This window comes from Diabrotica undecimpunctata, chromosome 6, assembly GCF_040954645.1.
Source record: "Diabrotica undecimpunctata isolate CICGRU chromosome 6, icDiaUnde3, whole genome shotgun sequence".
Lineage (NCBI taxonomy): Eukaryota > Metazoa > Arthropoda > Insecta > Coleoptera > Chrysomelidae > Diabrotica > Diabrotica undecimpunctata.
Genome location: NC_092808.1, coordinates 134,101,839 through 134,117,690, shown reverse-complemented (window position 1 = coordinate 134,117,690; position 15,852 = coordinate 134,101,839). Strand labels below are relative to the sequence as shown.

General features: G+C 33.4%; 1 protein-coding gene across 1 annotated transcript in view; it reads right to left on the bottom strand.

Annotated features, from left to right (window-relative positions):
• Positions 1 to 15,852, bottom strand: part of cdi (serine/threonine kinase) — a 92,695-nt gene that overhangs the window by 27,604 nt on the left and 49,239 nt on the right. The gene's annotated exons all lie outside the window — the stretch shown is intronic.

The window sequence follows — 15,852 nt, the reverse complement described above, 5'->3', positions numbered from 1 at the left end:
TAAGAAAATATTTAAGTTTTTTTGTTTAACGTTTTTATTTTATTTTTATTAACAATAAAGTAAGTCTGTTGTTATGTTTTACTTATTACGTTATTTTTTAAACCTCCACTATCTTGACTAAACGGAAAAATGTGGAATTTACATAAGAAATACATATTGTACCGTATATTATTAATGTTAGTATGTCGAAAAATTTTAGTGGCACGCCAAATTTTTTTTGTTCTCATATTGGCACTCGACTTAAAAAGGTTGGCCACCCCTGATGTAATATAATATATCTTTTGCCATTACTCGCACTAGTACTCGAATAGCATTTGGTAGAATCATCTTGCAAGGATGATTTGGTATTATTTCCTTTCGCAAAAATCCATGTTTCGTCAAGAAACACAAATTGTCTGGCAAATTCGGAATTCTTGTTTTTTAAATAGTTTCTTATAAATTTCCACCTTTTTCCAACAACATTGGACAGCTCGCACAACACTTTACGATTATTGGTTTTTTTGTATCTAAAACCCATAGCTTTTAATTTTTTTGATAAACTGGTCAAACCCATATCACAAAGTTCTCTGTCCTTTATTTTTTGAATAAGTGTCTTTCTTGTAACATGTTCTTTTGCTTTGTACATGTCATAAATGATATTTCTGATTGAGATTTTAATACCTTGTGGCAAGTCGAGGGTTTAAAAGTTTTTTCAATAAATTATCATCACAAAGCATTCAATTTGCGTTTTTTCACGATTTATAAAAAAATTGTTTTGGTAGCGCTGATTTATCCTCAAGTACTACAGCCGACCAGTAGGAGGTTCGGTACCACAAAGCAGGTAGAAAAGGGAAAGCATAACAGAGTGGCTGTAACTAGAGTCATAAATTATTTTTCGGGCGTTAATCCGAAATACGACAGGGTAAAACGACTTCACTATATTCGAATTTCTTTGCAAAGGGTGGTTTTTATAGGGGTAGAAATTATGTCGTTAATAATTAAAACTACAGAAATCTAAATTTAATGTCACTGTATAATTAAATAGTTATTAAGTATATGATGTTTTGCCTATATAGGTAGTTTTCACTCCTAAAAAATAAAAAGCAACCAACGACACAGGTCTAGTGGAGGCAAGGTATTCAATGACACTGTTTTAATTATAACTATTCTAGGAGGTAAGATTTAGGGGTTAAACTATGATAAAATCTTAAATTATGTTGTTTAATGTTAATTGACATTCATTTACATTTAACTTTGAGATTTTAACTTGTGTGTGGAGGCCTAGTGAAAACTGAAAATATGAATGATCACTATGTGTCAAGGGCATAATTAAAAACTGGAAAATACGCCGCAGGACCCAAATATGCGACATCATTTGAACGAATTATTACATTGAAGTAGAATGGGGCTGGCCACATGGTACAATAACGATGAATGAAGGTGGACGAAGGGGTATGGGACGATTGCGCCGATTTTACCTGAGATATGTTCAGGAGGCGACGATTGCGCCGAACTAACTCAGGTGGTCTCCCTTGTGCGACTGTATCACCGCACCGTAATGCATTAATTAAAAATGGAAATAAAATATAATACTAATTTCAATAATATTTATACTTACACTTATGGGCTTATATTTACTAAGTATAAAACATGTTTTACTACTTTTTAAGATATGTATACCTAATCAATTAGATTCAAGCTATAAGTAAGTAAAGTTTATCTCACGAAAAATGGTTGAGTGCTTAACGATTGCAATAAAACCCGACCGCAAGTACCCCAGATTAGTCAACATTAGTTGAGCAGGTGAGTATTCAGGTAAAATTGAAGCTACTGTGGAGTGTCGTTATCTTGTTTGTATAATAAATTCCTGGTAATATAAAAACGATTAAAAAATCGTATAAAATTATAAAAACGATTAGAATACATTTTATTTCATAAAGTTGTAAACATTTTAACAGTGAGTTTCACTATCAATGGTTGATCTTTTAATGACCACAATAAATTTGTTGATCGTTAAGTATTTCCTGGAATAATTATACAGGTTCCCTCTATTCTGTATAATTTGTAAAAGTATATAAAACCGATGAGAAATTTTTAAATATACATTTTGTTTCATTTAGTTGAAAGTGTTACAAGTGTTACCAGTGTTATACCTATTTATACCTATAAAACAGCATTATGTGGCGTCCGTGGAAAAACATTGATGGTGCTTCTTCTAGTGTTCCAGCAAAGAAAAAGCATTTATCTGCTGACGCTAGAGAAATCGTAAAAACAATATATAGTTCTTTACTTACAAGAGGACTTACTGCTAATACTGCTGCCAGTGAAATATCTGATTTAACGAAAATACCTCTAACCACAGTGAAAAGAATTACATCAAATCCCATCAAGTCAAGAAGGAAGCGTAAGGATGCCGGTTCTACCAAATGTATTGACGAAAGTGATAAGGACTTAATAAGACGAAAAATTTACACAATGAGTCCCATCATTTACAAAAGTGGCGTCATCATCATCATCACTAGCTCGACAACCCTTTTTGGGTCTTGGCCTGTTCCAGGATTCTTCTCCATTCTGATCTGTTTCGTGCTTTTTTTCTCCAGTTTTTTATTTTTAAGGTTGTTATATCATTTTCTATTTGTTCTAAGTATTTCAGTTTCGGTCTTCCTCTTGTTCTTTTTCCTACTGGCATCTGTTTGAATATTTTGTTTGGTATTTCGCCTTCTTCCATTCTTTCAACATGTCCTATCCAACGCAGCCGTCCTATTTTAATGAATGTTATAATATCCGGATCCTGGTATATTTTGTATAGTTCAGAGTTGTATCGTCTTCGCCATATTCCGTTTTCTTTTGTGCCCTTATATATGTGTCGCAAGATTTTTCTTTCGAAGGTGGCTAACAACGTTTCCTCTCTTTTAGTGAGTGTCCAGGTTTCTGAGCCATATGTGAGTACCGGCCTTATTAGGGTTTTATATATTTGGCATTTTGTCTTTCTTGCGACGTTATCTGATCTTAGGTGTCTAATTAAGCCATGGTAACATTTATTTGCAATAAATATTCGCCTCTTCACTTCCTCTGTAACGTTATTATCAGAAAGAACATTAAAGACTCCTGCGTGGACTACCATGAGGATACAACGGCAGAGCTTTTTGAGCAATGGTTTAAGAATTGTCTTATATCTAACCTTACTCAAAATAGTGTGATAGTAATGGACAATGCATACGATATATATTTTGAAGAAAGTTATTTAAAAAATGAACTGTTAGAAGTGTTAAAATCATTTTCTATTAAAAAAGTATATGTTTGTGACGCATTGGCCGAGGACATGGGACATACAGTGTTACGGCTTCCGCCCTACTATTGTTTATTGAATCCCATAGAGCATATGTGGCACCAACTAAAGTCAAATGTTAGGTCACAAAATGTTTCTCCGACTTTAAGTGGTAGTGTAGTCGAATTAATAAGGAAATGTGTTTATGATATCTCCCCAGAAAGTTGGAAAAATTCAGTACGCCATGTAATGAACGTAGAAAATTCATATGTTACTTTGAATCACATAATTAAACCAATTGTTATTAATCTTGAAGAGGATAGCGACAGCGAAACAAAATTAGGTATTTAGGAATTCGTAAATATATTTTGGTTATTTTGGGTATTTTTTTTGTAAATATTAACTTGTATATATTTTTATATTTTTTTTTTTCAATTCATCTATTTTTTGTACATTATGTATTCGTTTGTATGTATATACTGTAAATAGAACTATTATTACTGTACATTTTTAACGATATCCGATTAAGAAGAGCAAAAACTTTTAAACACGCCAGTTTTTTGCTGACAGTCCTAAGCCTGTAAAAAGTGTGAAGGAAAGTACCTTTCTGAACTTAGATCCATATACTACAATTATTCACGTAGAACAAAAAAACTACTTTCTTCATGTTAAAAATTGTTCAATTATCAAGTATATTCACTTGAACAACCTGAAAATACCATATGAAATAATTTAATAAATTTTTATAATCGTGTTGTCGCCCAGCCTGCTGAATTGTGATTGGTCAAACGGCAACAGCAGTTGCAGCCAATCATAATTCAGGAGTCTGTTGCTCATTTTCTGTATTATCGTTGGTCGAAAGGCACCTGAGCTGCAGCCAATGATAATTCCGAAAATTGGGCATTGGTCGTCGTACCGGTCAATCGTAAAAAGGTCCAAAACGACCGTTACGATTGACCTACTTTTTTCTGCATAAAAGAAGTGCACGACGGCCAGGAAATCAGATCTGGTCAGGTTTGGTCCGCAGATCCAGCCCTCGAGGCAAGTTAAGATCCTCTGGTCGATTCAGTTCCTAGAGTTTCTTGTTTTCTTTCAGCTCACCTATAAACCCGGAACCTAACGTTCCCATCTTTAACCACGGTTTGTCTGCAAACCACGGCGGCCATTTTTGAGGTATTTATTTGTGCTTTTTGACTTGGTCAAATTTGCTGATAAATTTCCTTAAGAGCGTCGCCATTTTTCGCCGAATTAATCTGTGTTTTTAGACTTAGTCTAAAATCTGATTATTTCGACAAGCTTACAGGTCATGTAGGAAAATTTCTCTTACAGGTTTGCTAAGTCCCTACTTTACGGGACTTTGCCACCGGACGGTGCATATATCCTTTTTTTGCAAAGATTGAGATTAAATAAAGACTTCCTGTGTTGTTTTATTTTTCTCTTTCAGGTACATATATATTGCTATATTGATACTTGCAAATAAATGTATATAAACTGTGCTTTACTTCCCTTTCCCTTTTCAGGTACACTGCAAAACTTTGGTATTTGAATTTTGACTTTGATGTATATACTTTGATACTTATATATTTAAACTTTGAATATAAACTCTCTGATATATATATATATATATATATATATATATATATATATATATATATATATATATATATATATATATATATATATATATATATATATAACTTGTATGCTATTTCTTTTCTCTTTTTCTCTTTCAGGTACACTATTAAAAATAACTTATACTTTTTCTATCTTTGAATTTATGATATTTATTTTTCTGCTACACTGTTAAAAATTTCAATTGTTATTTTATGACCTTAATATTTGTTGTTTATTTTATTTACAGTTACTTTGAATTGATATACATTATTTATGCCTATTTGTCACCATTTAATTATTTTCTACAGGTCCAATTGACTTAGAAAATTTGTTTGAAAAATAATTTGAATTTTTGCTTATAATTATTTTTACAGTGTACTTCTTCCCCATTTTTTGTTGATTATCCCGATTGGCATAACAACCGACATTCCTGTCCTTATCCCGAGTCTCTAGCTCAACTCCTTCCCACTCCAAGTACTTTTGACAAGTGACATTCTCCATACTTACTAATTTAAATTTTGTTTATATTTAGTTTATTATTAATAACTAACGTGTATTACCTTCCAGATTCTTAGTTTAAGACTAATTAGTATAATTATTCTCCCGATTTCCGGATCAGGAGATAATTATACGTCTCTTTCAGATTCTTAGCATAAGTTATATTATATCATTTCTACCTATTATAATTATTGTGCATTTTGATTAATAAACTTTAATTACTGTGTTATTCTTTGAAAAAGGCATTTAATCCCTAGCTAGGTAATAATGGCCTCCCGACAGAGAGCCTTACTCTCTGAGGTCACTCCAAGCGACGGATAGAGCGGTTAACCTGCCTTCTCCCTCTTTAGAAGAAGATGGGAGTTATATCAGTTACCGACAGTGTATTACACAGCTACCAATGAAATATATTAAATAACAAACTTTCTGAAGTGCGACCCTGTGTACTTCGGTAGTTTATTGGGAGACTCTTGTACACACAATAGGATCAACTCAGGTAACCATTAAGCACTCAACCATTTTTCGTGAAACACACTTTACCTAATAATTATCGTGCTGTAAGGGTTAAATCTGCTGCCGGCGCAATCGTGCCCATAGAGCTTAATGCCCCTTTATCGGGACTGGATTACAGCAGGTAACATCGGAGCAATCGTTCCGTGCCCGGAAGAAGATCACCTATGCGATGGACAAATGATCTGCACAGAGTGTGAACAAGTGAACGTTGTTTACGCTTCCAGTTGCTGCTCTTTGAAATATTAATAATAGCATGTACAGGATTTCGAGTAGTCAGGAAAAATATATTGATACAATATATATATATATATATATATATATATATATATATATATATATATATATATATATATATACATATATATATATATATACATATATATATATATATATATATATATATATATATATATATATATATATATATATATATATACATTATTATAATTTCCACCACCCTTTATTTCACACCAGAAAACGCTTTTTTTAATTGTGTTCCACTGTTGGGTCTATTACTTCCTAAATGATTACGTCTCCACTTTAGATACCTACGCATATCTACTGTTAGTTACTGCCAAACTTATATTAGGAATATTAAGAAGGGTTTTTAAGGTTTTACTCATAAAAAAATATTATTTTTAACTTACGACTACTTCCGACCTCCACGTGTTTTAAATTTAGAACATTTTCTCTTGAAACCCTGTAGAATATTTGATTCAATGCCAGCATTGGTAAATTAAACGAAAAGTATTTTAACAAATATGTATGCACATTTGAAATAGTAAATTTATATTGTTTATAAAATACAAAAGTGTACATTAGTATGCCAAAATGATTTGAATGTAAGGCGAAGGTGACCAATTTAATCTTTTTGAATACTAAGATGTTCCGACTGTCTTGATTTACTTGAGGGAAAATTATTTTATATAGAAAACAATAAATATTATTTTCTATTTTTTAACAAGAGTATTAATAAATTTACGATAAATGTTTCTATATCAATGATGTTTTCACAAGTAAAGTATTTCCATATGTTACCGCTGCCTTTTATATGCAGATGGTGAACAAATGATTTACTTCTTCTTCTTCTTCTTCCTACTTTATAAATAGGCTTAATGCCTGTTTTACTTCGGTTTTTAGCCTCAATTGACGTTGTCTGACCATCTTTTCCTCGGTCGTCCCAATGATCTTCTTCCATTTGGCGATTTGTCTCTTGCTATTCGTACTATTCTATTTGCTGTCATTCTTTCGATGTGTCGATTCCATTCCACTTTTCTTCTTTTGGTCCACGCGTTTATTTCCTCTACACCACATCTCGCTCGTACTTCCTCACTTCTTACTCTGTCTCTTAGAGTTTGGTTTGTTATTTTACGTAAGACTTTCATTTCTGTTGTTTCCAGTAGTCTTTGTGTTTTCGCCGTATCTGCTCTTGTTTCCGCTGTGCACGTCATTATCGGTCTTATTGTTGATTTATATATCCTGGTTTTCGTTTCCGTTGTGAGGTATTTGTTTCTCCAGATTGTGTTGTTGAGACATCCTGCTGCTCTGTTTGCCATGTTCACTTGTTGTTGTACTTCTTCTTCCACTTTTCCGTAGCTTGACAGCTTTATTCCCAAGTATTCAGTTTCCATCACTTGTTCTATTATTTTGTTATTTACGACTAGTTTACATCGTCTCGGTTCCGCTGATATCACTATGAGTGCCGTATCTTCGAATTCTTTAATTAATCTTTGTAGGTCATCTTCATTTTCGGCTGTTATTATGGCGTCGTCGGCGTAGCATATTATCCTTATTTCCTTTTCTCCCATTTTATATCGTCTTCTTTTTTTAACTTTCTTTATGATTTCATCCATTATCAGATTAAATATTAATGGGCTCAGCGAATCTCCTTGTCTAATGCCAGTTTCATATTTGATAAGTTGCGATAGTTTTCCTTTACATCTTACCATAGCTATGTTATCTTTATATATATTCTCAATGGTTTTTACTAAATCCAGTGATATTTCCTTTTCATATAATAAATGTATCGCGTCCCGAATTCTCACTCTATCAAACGCTTTCTTCAAATCTATCAGACACATATATGCTGGTTTGTTGTATTCCAACGACTTTTCTTTTATTTGTCTTATTACAAAAACTGCATCCGTGCATGATCTTCCTGTCCGAAATCCTTGCTGTTCCTCTTGCAGAGATATTCGTTCGTTTATTTTTGTCGCTATTATTCTTGTTGTCAATTTGTGTGTTGTATTTAATAGATTGATTGCTCGATAATTATTGGGGTCTTTCTTATCTCCTTTTTTGAAGAACATCACCATGATCGCACTCCTCCATTCATCTGGTATTCTGTTCGTGGTGATTATTTTATTAATAAGAAGTTGCAGTTGTTGTACAAGGTGATCACCTCCATATTTTAAGAGTTCATTTGGTATTTGATCTTCTCCTGGTGACTTTCTGTTTTTTAATTTGTTGATTCCTTCTTTCACATCGTTTTGGGAGATTTCGGTCTTTTCCTCAGTAATTGTATTTGGCGTTTCTGGTAAAGGTTCTTCGTTTTGTTTTTTAAACATTTCTGTCAGGAAGGCCACCCATGTATCCTCTTGTATGTGTTCTATTTCAACTAGTTCTTTCATTTCGCTTCTTTGTTATCTTATGAAGCGCCATACTTGTTTCTGTTGTCCATAGAAATCCATCTCTAGTCCTTTTGTGAATCTTTCCCAGTAATCTGTTTTTGTTTTTCTTACCAATTGATGAGTTTCAGTTCTTATTCTTTTATATTCTTCATATGATTCATTCGTTTTTTCTGACTTATATTTTAGGAAAGCTTTCTTTTTTTGGTGACATTTTTGTTTAACCTCTAGTGTAAACCATGGTGTTTTCGTTGACCACTTTTTGTTTATTATTTTCGTTCCAAGGGCTTCTCGGGCAGCATCCAGAATATTTTTCTTAAGTTTTCTCCAGCTAGTCTCTACATTGCTTTCATTTTCGATATTCTCCATTTGTATTTTCTGTTCTAGCCTTTTTTGATATAATGATTTTATGGAGTCATCTCTTAAATTTTCTATTTTTATTATTTCCTCTGCATTGGTTTGTTTAAGCTTCTCTTTCTATCTTTCATTGAATCTAATTTTACAAAGTACCAAATAGTGATCGCTTCCCACATTGGGTGACGTCAAACTTCTCACATCCACTATCTGTTTATGGTGAATATTTCTGTGACCACATAATCTATCATTGATCTATGTCCTCTTGTATTTTCAAACGTGTATTTGTGTTGAATTTTATGATCAAAACATGTGTTGGTTATCCTTAGTTCGTTTCTTGTGCAGAATTCCACCATTCTTTTTCCGTTTTTATTGATATTTTTTTCATTAAACCCTTGTTTTATTCCTGGTATTACTTCGTCTCCTATTCTGGCATTGAAATCTCCCAATAATATAAGTAATTCATTTTGCTTCACTTCTCTTTCCACTAATGTTTGTAGCTCATCATAGAATTCTTTATCGCTGTCAGGTTTGCAGTCTTCTGGTGCATATATGCCTATTATGTTAATAATTTTGCTGTTCGCCCTAATTTTTACTAAAAGTATTTTCTGAGATATGTACTGGCACTCTTTAATTTGATCTTTGATGATTTACTTAATATAATGAAGTATAATCGAAATGCAGTAATACAGTAATTCAGACCTATGCTACAGTAGAATAACTTGTATAAGTAACTAATTTAAATGTTACTTACTTTCAAAACCAAACACATCAAGTTCATCTTCAGCAAAACCAAAGACAAAATTGAAAAATTAAATAAAAGTGGTATTTAAAAACTGTCTTATGGTGATTGTAACAGAACTTATGTATATAGAACAATGAGAACCCTTTCTCAGAGAATCAAAGAGCATTTCATAATAGCAACATAACAAATGCGATACTCAGATAGAGGATCTTTCCAAACCGATGGAAGGAAGCCCACGTTATCATGATTCCGAAGCCAGAAAAGGACGGCACAAAACTACAGACCGATAAGCTTACTTCCAGCAGTCTTCTTTAATTTTAACTTATTCGTCTTTTGTGTTGGTGGTAGTCACTAGCGAGCCAAAGTATGTGAAGCTGTCAAAACGTTCAAAAATATGACTCCCAAAGGCTGTTTCCCGTTCCTCATTTGCTATAGGAGCATTAGTAATCAACATGTAGTTATCAGATATAATATAGTTCCTAAAGGGTCGGAATTCTATATTATACTGTATATAATTGTAATAAAATTACAATAACACAAATAAATTTACTAATTAGAAAAGCGATGAAGCATAAACGTCCTAAACATAATCTAATCTAAGCTTAATGCCACAATGAAATATTTTAGGGTATGTAAACTAAACTAATTTGTAGAGATAAAATTTGATAGTATAATTTATAAATGTTTGCAAAAATGTATCTAATTGTAAATTTGTTTAAGTGACACCGTTTAATTACCTCTAGCACCGTTTTACGTTGTTTAGAATTATGGTAAGGTTATTTTTGAAGGTGAAAACTAGAAAAGGTAGCGACTTGTAGACGTTGATAATGGATAAGGCGGCTAATGAACGCAAGGTTAATTGAAAAATGATAAATTTAGATAAAATATTTCGGTTTCAATACAGCTTTTATTTTGTTTGTCAACTAATGGTAAGAAAAAAAAAAACGAAAAACTATATTATTATAAATTATTAAGTTTGCGAAACATGGATGAATGTTATTTTTTTTTCATTTAAATTTGATTTAAAACATTTTTATTTTCTTCATTAATAATTTCTCGAAGTGCTTTCGAACCTATTTCTATATTGTTAGTTTAACTTACCATTATTATCTTTGCCCTTATCCATATGTGCATTGGCTTCCCTAACTATACTCAGGTGCCGCTTTAAAATGTTACCATACGACAAACGAGCCAAAGAATGTGGTGATTATCGAACGGTCACATACCTTAAAAACCCTGCTAAAAATCATCCATAATAGAATACACGCTGGAGACGGATATTAGTGATTCCCAGTTTGAATTTCGGAATGGAGTGGGTACAAGAGATGCACTATTTTCTTTTAACGTGCTGACCCAAAGATGTTTGGATGTTAATCGAGATCTTTATGTATGCTTTATAGTCTACAACAAGGCATTCGATAAGACAAAACATGACCGACTTATAGAAGTACTCAAAAACAAGAATCTGGATGTGAGGATGTAACATTGATATCAAATTTATACTACAGCCAACGATCCAATGTGAAAATTGGAAGAGAAGTGTCAGAAGAAGTGGAGATAAGGAGAGGGATCAGGCAAGGTTGCATACTGTCGCCGTTATTGTTTAATGCTTAATCTGAAGAAATAGTCGAAGACTATTTCTTCAGAATAAGCTTTCCTGGTTGAAGAACCTGAGAGAGTGGTTTGGTTGCAGCTCAAGGCAATTGTTCAGAGTAGCTGTCTCGAAGGTCAGAATAGTCATGATGATTGCCAACCTTCGTCGCGGAGATGGCACTTAAATAAGAAGATACGACAAACAATTTGTTTATTTATATGTTTATTATATAAAAATTTTGATAATTTTTTTTCCTTTAAGGAAGAGAAAAATACGTTTAAGACATCCTGTGTTGTAATAGAACTTTTGGATTCTACTCAAAATTATGGCAAGATTGATTCTTTTGCATGCATTTTGGTATCTCCCTTAAGCAACTGGCAGCGCCTAAAAGAAGCAAAATATTGTCACAAACAGAAATGATCTTAAAGGAAATCGAGTTATTCTACAAAAAAAAGTAAAGCTCGTTATGGCCTAGTGTTAAGGTTTTCAGGTCGCGCCAGCGCTCCAAACATTACTTAACGACCACTTACGTAGCCCGACCGACGGCTTTACGTGACCTTCGAAGCACGGTGGCAGCTCAGTTAACACATTCCATTCCGGCACCTCTCTAGAGACGTTTACCCGGTTACTTCTCTAGAGACGTTCAACCGGTTTTGGCTAAAAGGCCGAAACCGCCCGACAGGCGTTCGTGTATGCACCTCATAGAACTAAATGGCAATGTTTGTGGACATTGGTTTACCGTTAAAGACCATAGATACTTAACAACAATCAAATATACAAGAAAAATGCAGCATCAAACAACCAAACAACCAATACACAAACAAATTCAATTTGGACAGAGGGGAAGAGATACCCAAACGGGTAAGACATACTCGTCCTTTGAGGAGAGTGTATTACCCTGGGATCCAATAATTGGGCCCTGTGACCCAATCTGTCAAAAAGCCTCTGGCACTGAATGGGTTAAGACTTAAGTTAGGTTATTTTTTTCAACGTTAATATATGATTTAAATCCCACTACGTATTGTATATATTTCACCTTTAACAATTTGTGTTCGTTAAACCAGATATAAAAATACCATTGATTTTACATTAGTCACGGCAATTCGTTGATCCAATAAATGCTCGTAAAAACAATAGTTATTGTTCGATTTACTGATCGAAAACAACGAATTCGCAGAAATCTTTATATACAACTATAAAAATATACACTAAAATTTGAAATATGCCAGTATTTTAGTTTATTTCTTTTAACTGTATTTGTTTTCCCAACGTTTTTAATCAACAATTTTCAAATTCCTTTAAAGATGTTCGAAAATTGTAGCTGCTTGAACAAATCTGAAAACTCAATATTTTTTAATATTGCATAATACAGTAGACTCCCTCTATAACGAGAACTGAAATGACAGACTAATTACCTCGTTATAAGCCGATCTCGTTATATCAGACAATCATAATACTGTGTATACATATGAATCTGTAGTTTTCTAAACCATTAACTTCCTATAGTGAAGCCATTCGGAGCAATATAAGATGCTAATAAATATTGTTTGAATGGCGTTTTTGAAAAAAAGTTATTTACTTTTATTGTCAATGAAATATATTAAAACATAAAAGAGTTGTTTACTTTTATTATCAATGATATACGTTAAAACAAAAAAGCTGTACTTATATTTTTTTCCAACTACATAATGTATAAATCGTATTTTCAAGGATAACATAAACTATTGCTTCTGCAATTTTAAGAACTCTGTTATTTTTAACTGCTTTAAATGGTCCAGTATCATTCTATCATATATTTTCTAAAGATGTGAAACAGTTGTATTTATTCATTGTAAAGAAGTTTATTGCGGGCTGCAGTTAAGTTAATTGGGGGGCTGTTTGAAAAGGTATTTATTTATAGCCACGACCGGACTAAAAACGTAAAAAACACGTTTTTGCATCTTATTTTTTCTCGTTATAACCAAGTTTGCCTCGCTATAGACGGTTATAGTTCAATAGAAATTTCACGGGACATCTAATGTATCTCGTTATAAGCGAAACCTCGTAATAACAGTGTTCGTTATAGAGGGAGTATACTGTATATTCCTTTTTGTTTATATTGTAGTTTTCTATTTAACAGTATAATGACGGAAGTGTTTATTTGATACCAATTTCAACGTTTATCATTTCTTCTGAATCATTTCTCTTAAAAAATATGATAAATACCTCAACATTTTTTGTAAGTACTCTACTTATAAACTATAGCTGGTATGAAACGTATCACCATCAACAAGATCTCGGCAATATTAGGAAAAATTTCAAATACGCGGCGTTGATTCTTCCTAGTTGGTAATTACTATACCTACAATAGAAAGTCGGGATCCAACGAAGCGTGGAGTGCCAGTCTTCGCCCAACACGGTTGGCGCGTCGAAATGGTCTGGCCATTCCCACGGTGTGTTGGTGTGTATCAAGGTTTTAGTTTTGCGCACCAGCTTCTGTGCTCCTTTGAATCGTGTTGATTTACCACCAAATGACGGGACTCACCACGCTGACCGTAGAACGCCAATTCTGCCCTATTCAACGGCACGTAAACTAGCAAGATTGTGGTACTCCAGGCGCCATAAGTCTCGGCTTTAGAAGGGACTATCTTTTTCTCAAAACTTGACAATTTAAATTCAGTTTCTGAGCGCTGCACTTCTTCTAAATGTATCAGATATCTGATTCCTAGATAGACAAATAACTGAATAGTATTAATAGCAGTAATAAAAATTATACTGAAATGATGGCATATCCTGAGGCAAAATTTTTAAAACGAGCACTAATGTATGGCCTTCGCAGATGAATTAACAATTCTAGCAAAGAGCGTAAAAAATTAACGAGGGTAGCGAAGAATATTACCGAAAAAGCATTGAACTACGGTTTGAATACAAATGAAAACAAAACCAAATATATGATCATGGGAGCAACAGACAAAAATAAAGAAAATCAGTTCATAGTAAGTTTATTTTCCCACAGACTGGTTTAAGTTGATCTTTGTCGCAATACCTAAAAAACACAATGCTAAAAAATGCTCAGAATATCGATTAATTAGCCCATTGAGCCAGTCTTAACATTTTCCTAAGAATACTTCACAACAGAATTAGCCGCAAATGCAAAGAAGATTTTGAAGATACCCAATTTGGTTTTAGAAATGCCACGAAAACTAGGGAGGCACTTTTTGCGCTAAATATCCTATTACAAAAATGCCGTGCTTAAAGAAACAATGTATTTGCATGCTCCGTGGACTAAAATCTGTACTGGAATCAAACTGCTATCGTAAAAATTGGAGACAACTACACAGACGAAATCTACATACAACGAGGAGTCATAAAAGGTTGCGTTTTGTCCACGACATTGTTCACTGTTTACTCGAAACAGTTATTTAAAAAGGCACTTGAGAGACAGCCACATGGAATAAAAATCAATGGGGAACTACTTAATGTAATTAGATACGCAGACGATACAGTAATTCTGTCAGGAAATATTGAAGGTCTCCAAATTCTTCTTGATCGTATTCTAGAAGTAAGATATATATTACAAACGAACAAGTGTGTTTTCCAATTAGTAGAGAGTATTTATTAAGTTTCCATGAGATGAGAATTGATACAAAATACGAAATAAAAATATATGGCTAAAGGACCTGCTTCAAGCCATCTTTTCTCTCTCTCTCTCTCACACCCACACACACACAACGATTCTCCAGAGTGCCCGTCCTGTTCCGGGGCCAGTTAAGACGCGGAGCACGGGTCCTTTGTGTTTCCTGGTTCTAACTTGCTACGCAATACTTTGGACATAGTTATCCTGTTTTTCAATGTGCCTCCAGTAAGTTGTCGTTCCATTGTTTTCATGGTCTTCCATGAAAACTGATCGTCTACCTATTGGGGAACTATCTCTTGCCGTCTTTACTACTCTATTTGTTGTCATTCGGCTTATATGATCGTTCCATTCTACTCTTCTGTTTCTTACCCAGTCCTTGATGTTCTCCACCTTGCATCTAAGTCGTATATCGGTAGTTCTAGCTCTGTTCCATAGCGTTTTACCATCAATTTTTTTAAATGTTTTCATCTCTGCTATTTCTAACATCCCTTTTGTCCTCTCTGTGTTAGGTAGTGTTTCTACCACGTATGTTATTATTGGTCTGATTACTGTTTTGTAAATTCTGCCTTTCATTTCTTTCCGAATATTTTTATTTCTCCATATTGTTTCATTCAGGCGGACAGAGTATCTAATCTGAGGCTTTGTTTGCTCCCTTCACTTGATCTTCCACTTCAGTATCGAGCTTTCCGTAGCTAGATAATGTGATGCCTACTAGATATTTAAACTCCATCACTTGTTCTATTATTTGACCTTCAAGCTCCAATTTACATCTTAGTAAATTTGCTATTATAACCATGAATTTTGTCTTCTTTGCGGAAATTAACATGTTAAATTTTCTGGCGGTTATATTGAATTGGTGCAGCATACGTTGTAAATCATCTTCACTTTGAGAGAGTAGTATTACGTCGTCTGCATAGCAGATTATTTTAAGTTGTTTTTCTTCCATGTGGTATCCCTTTTTAGTTCTTACTTTTTTATTATTTCATCCATAATCAGGTTGAACAATAGAGGACTTAAGGCATCTCTCTGTATTATCCCATTGCC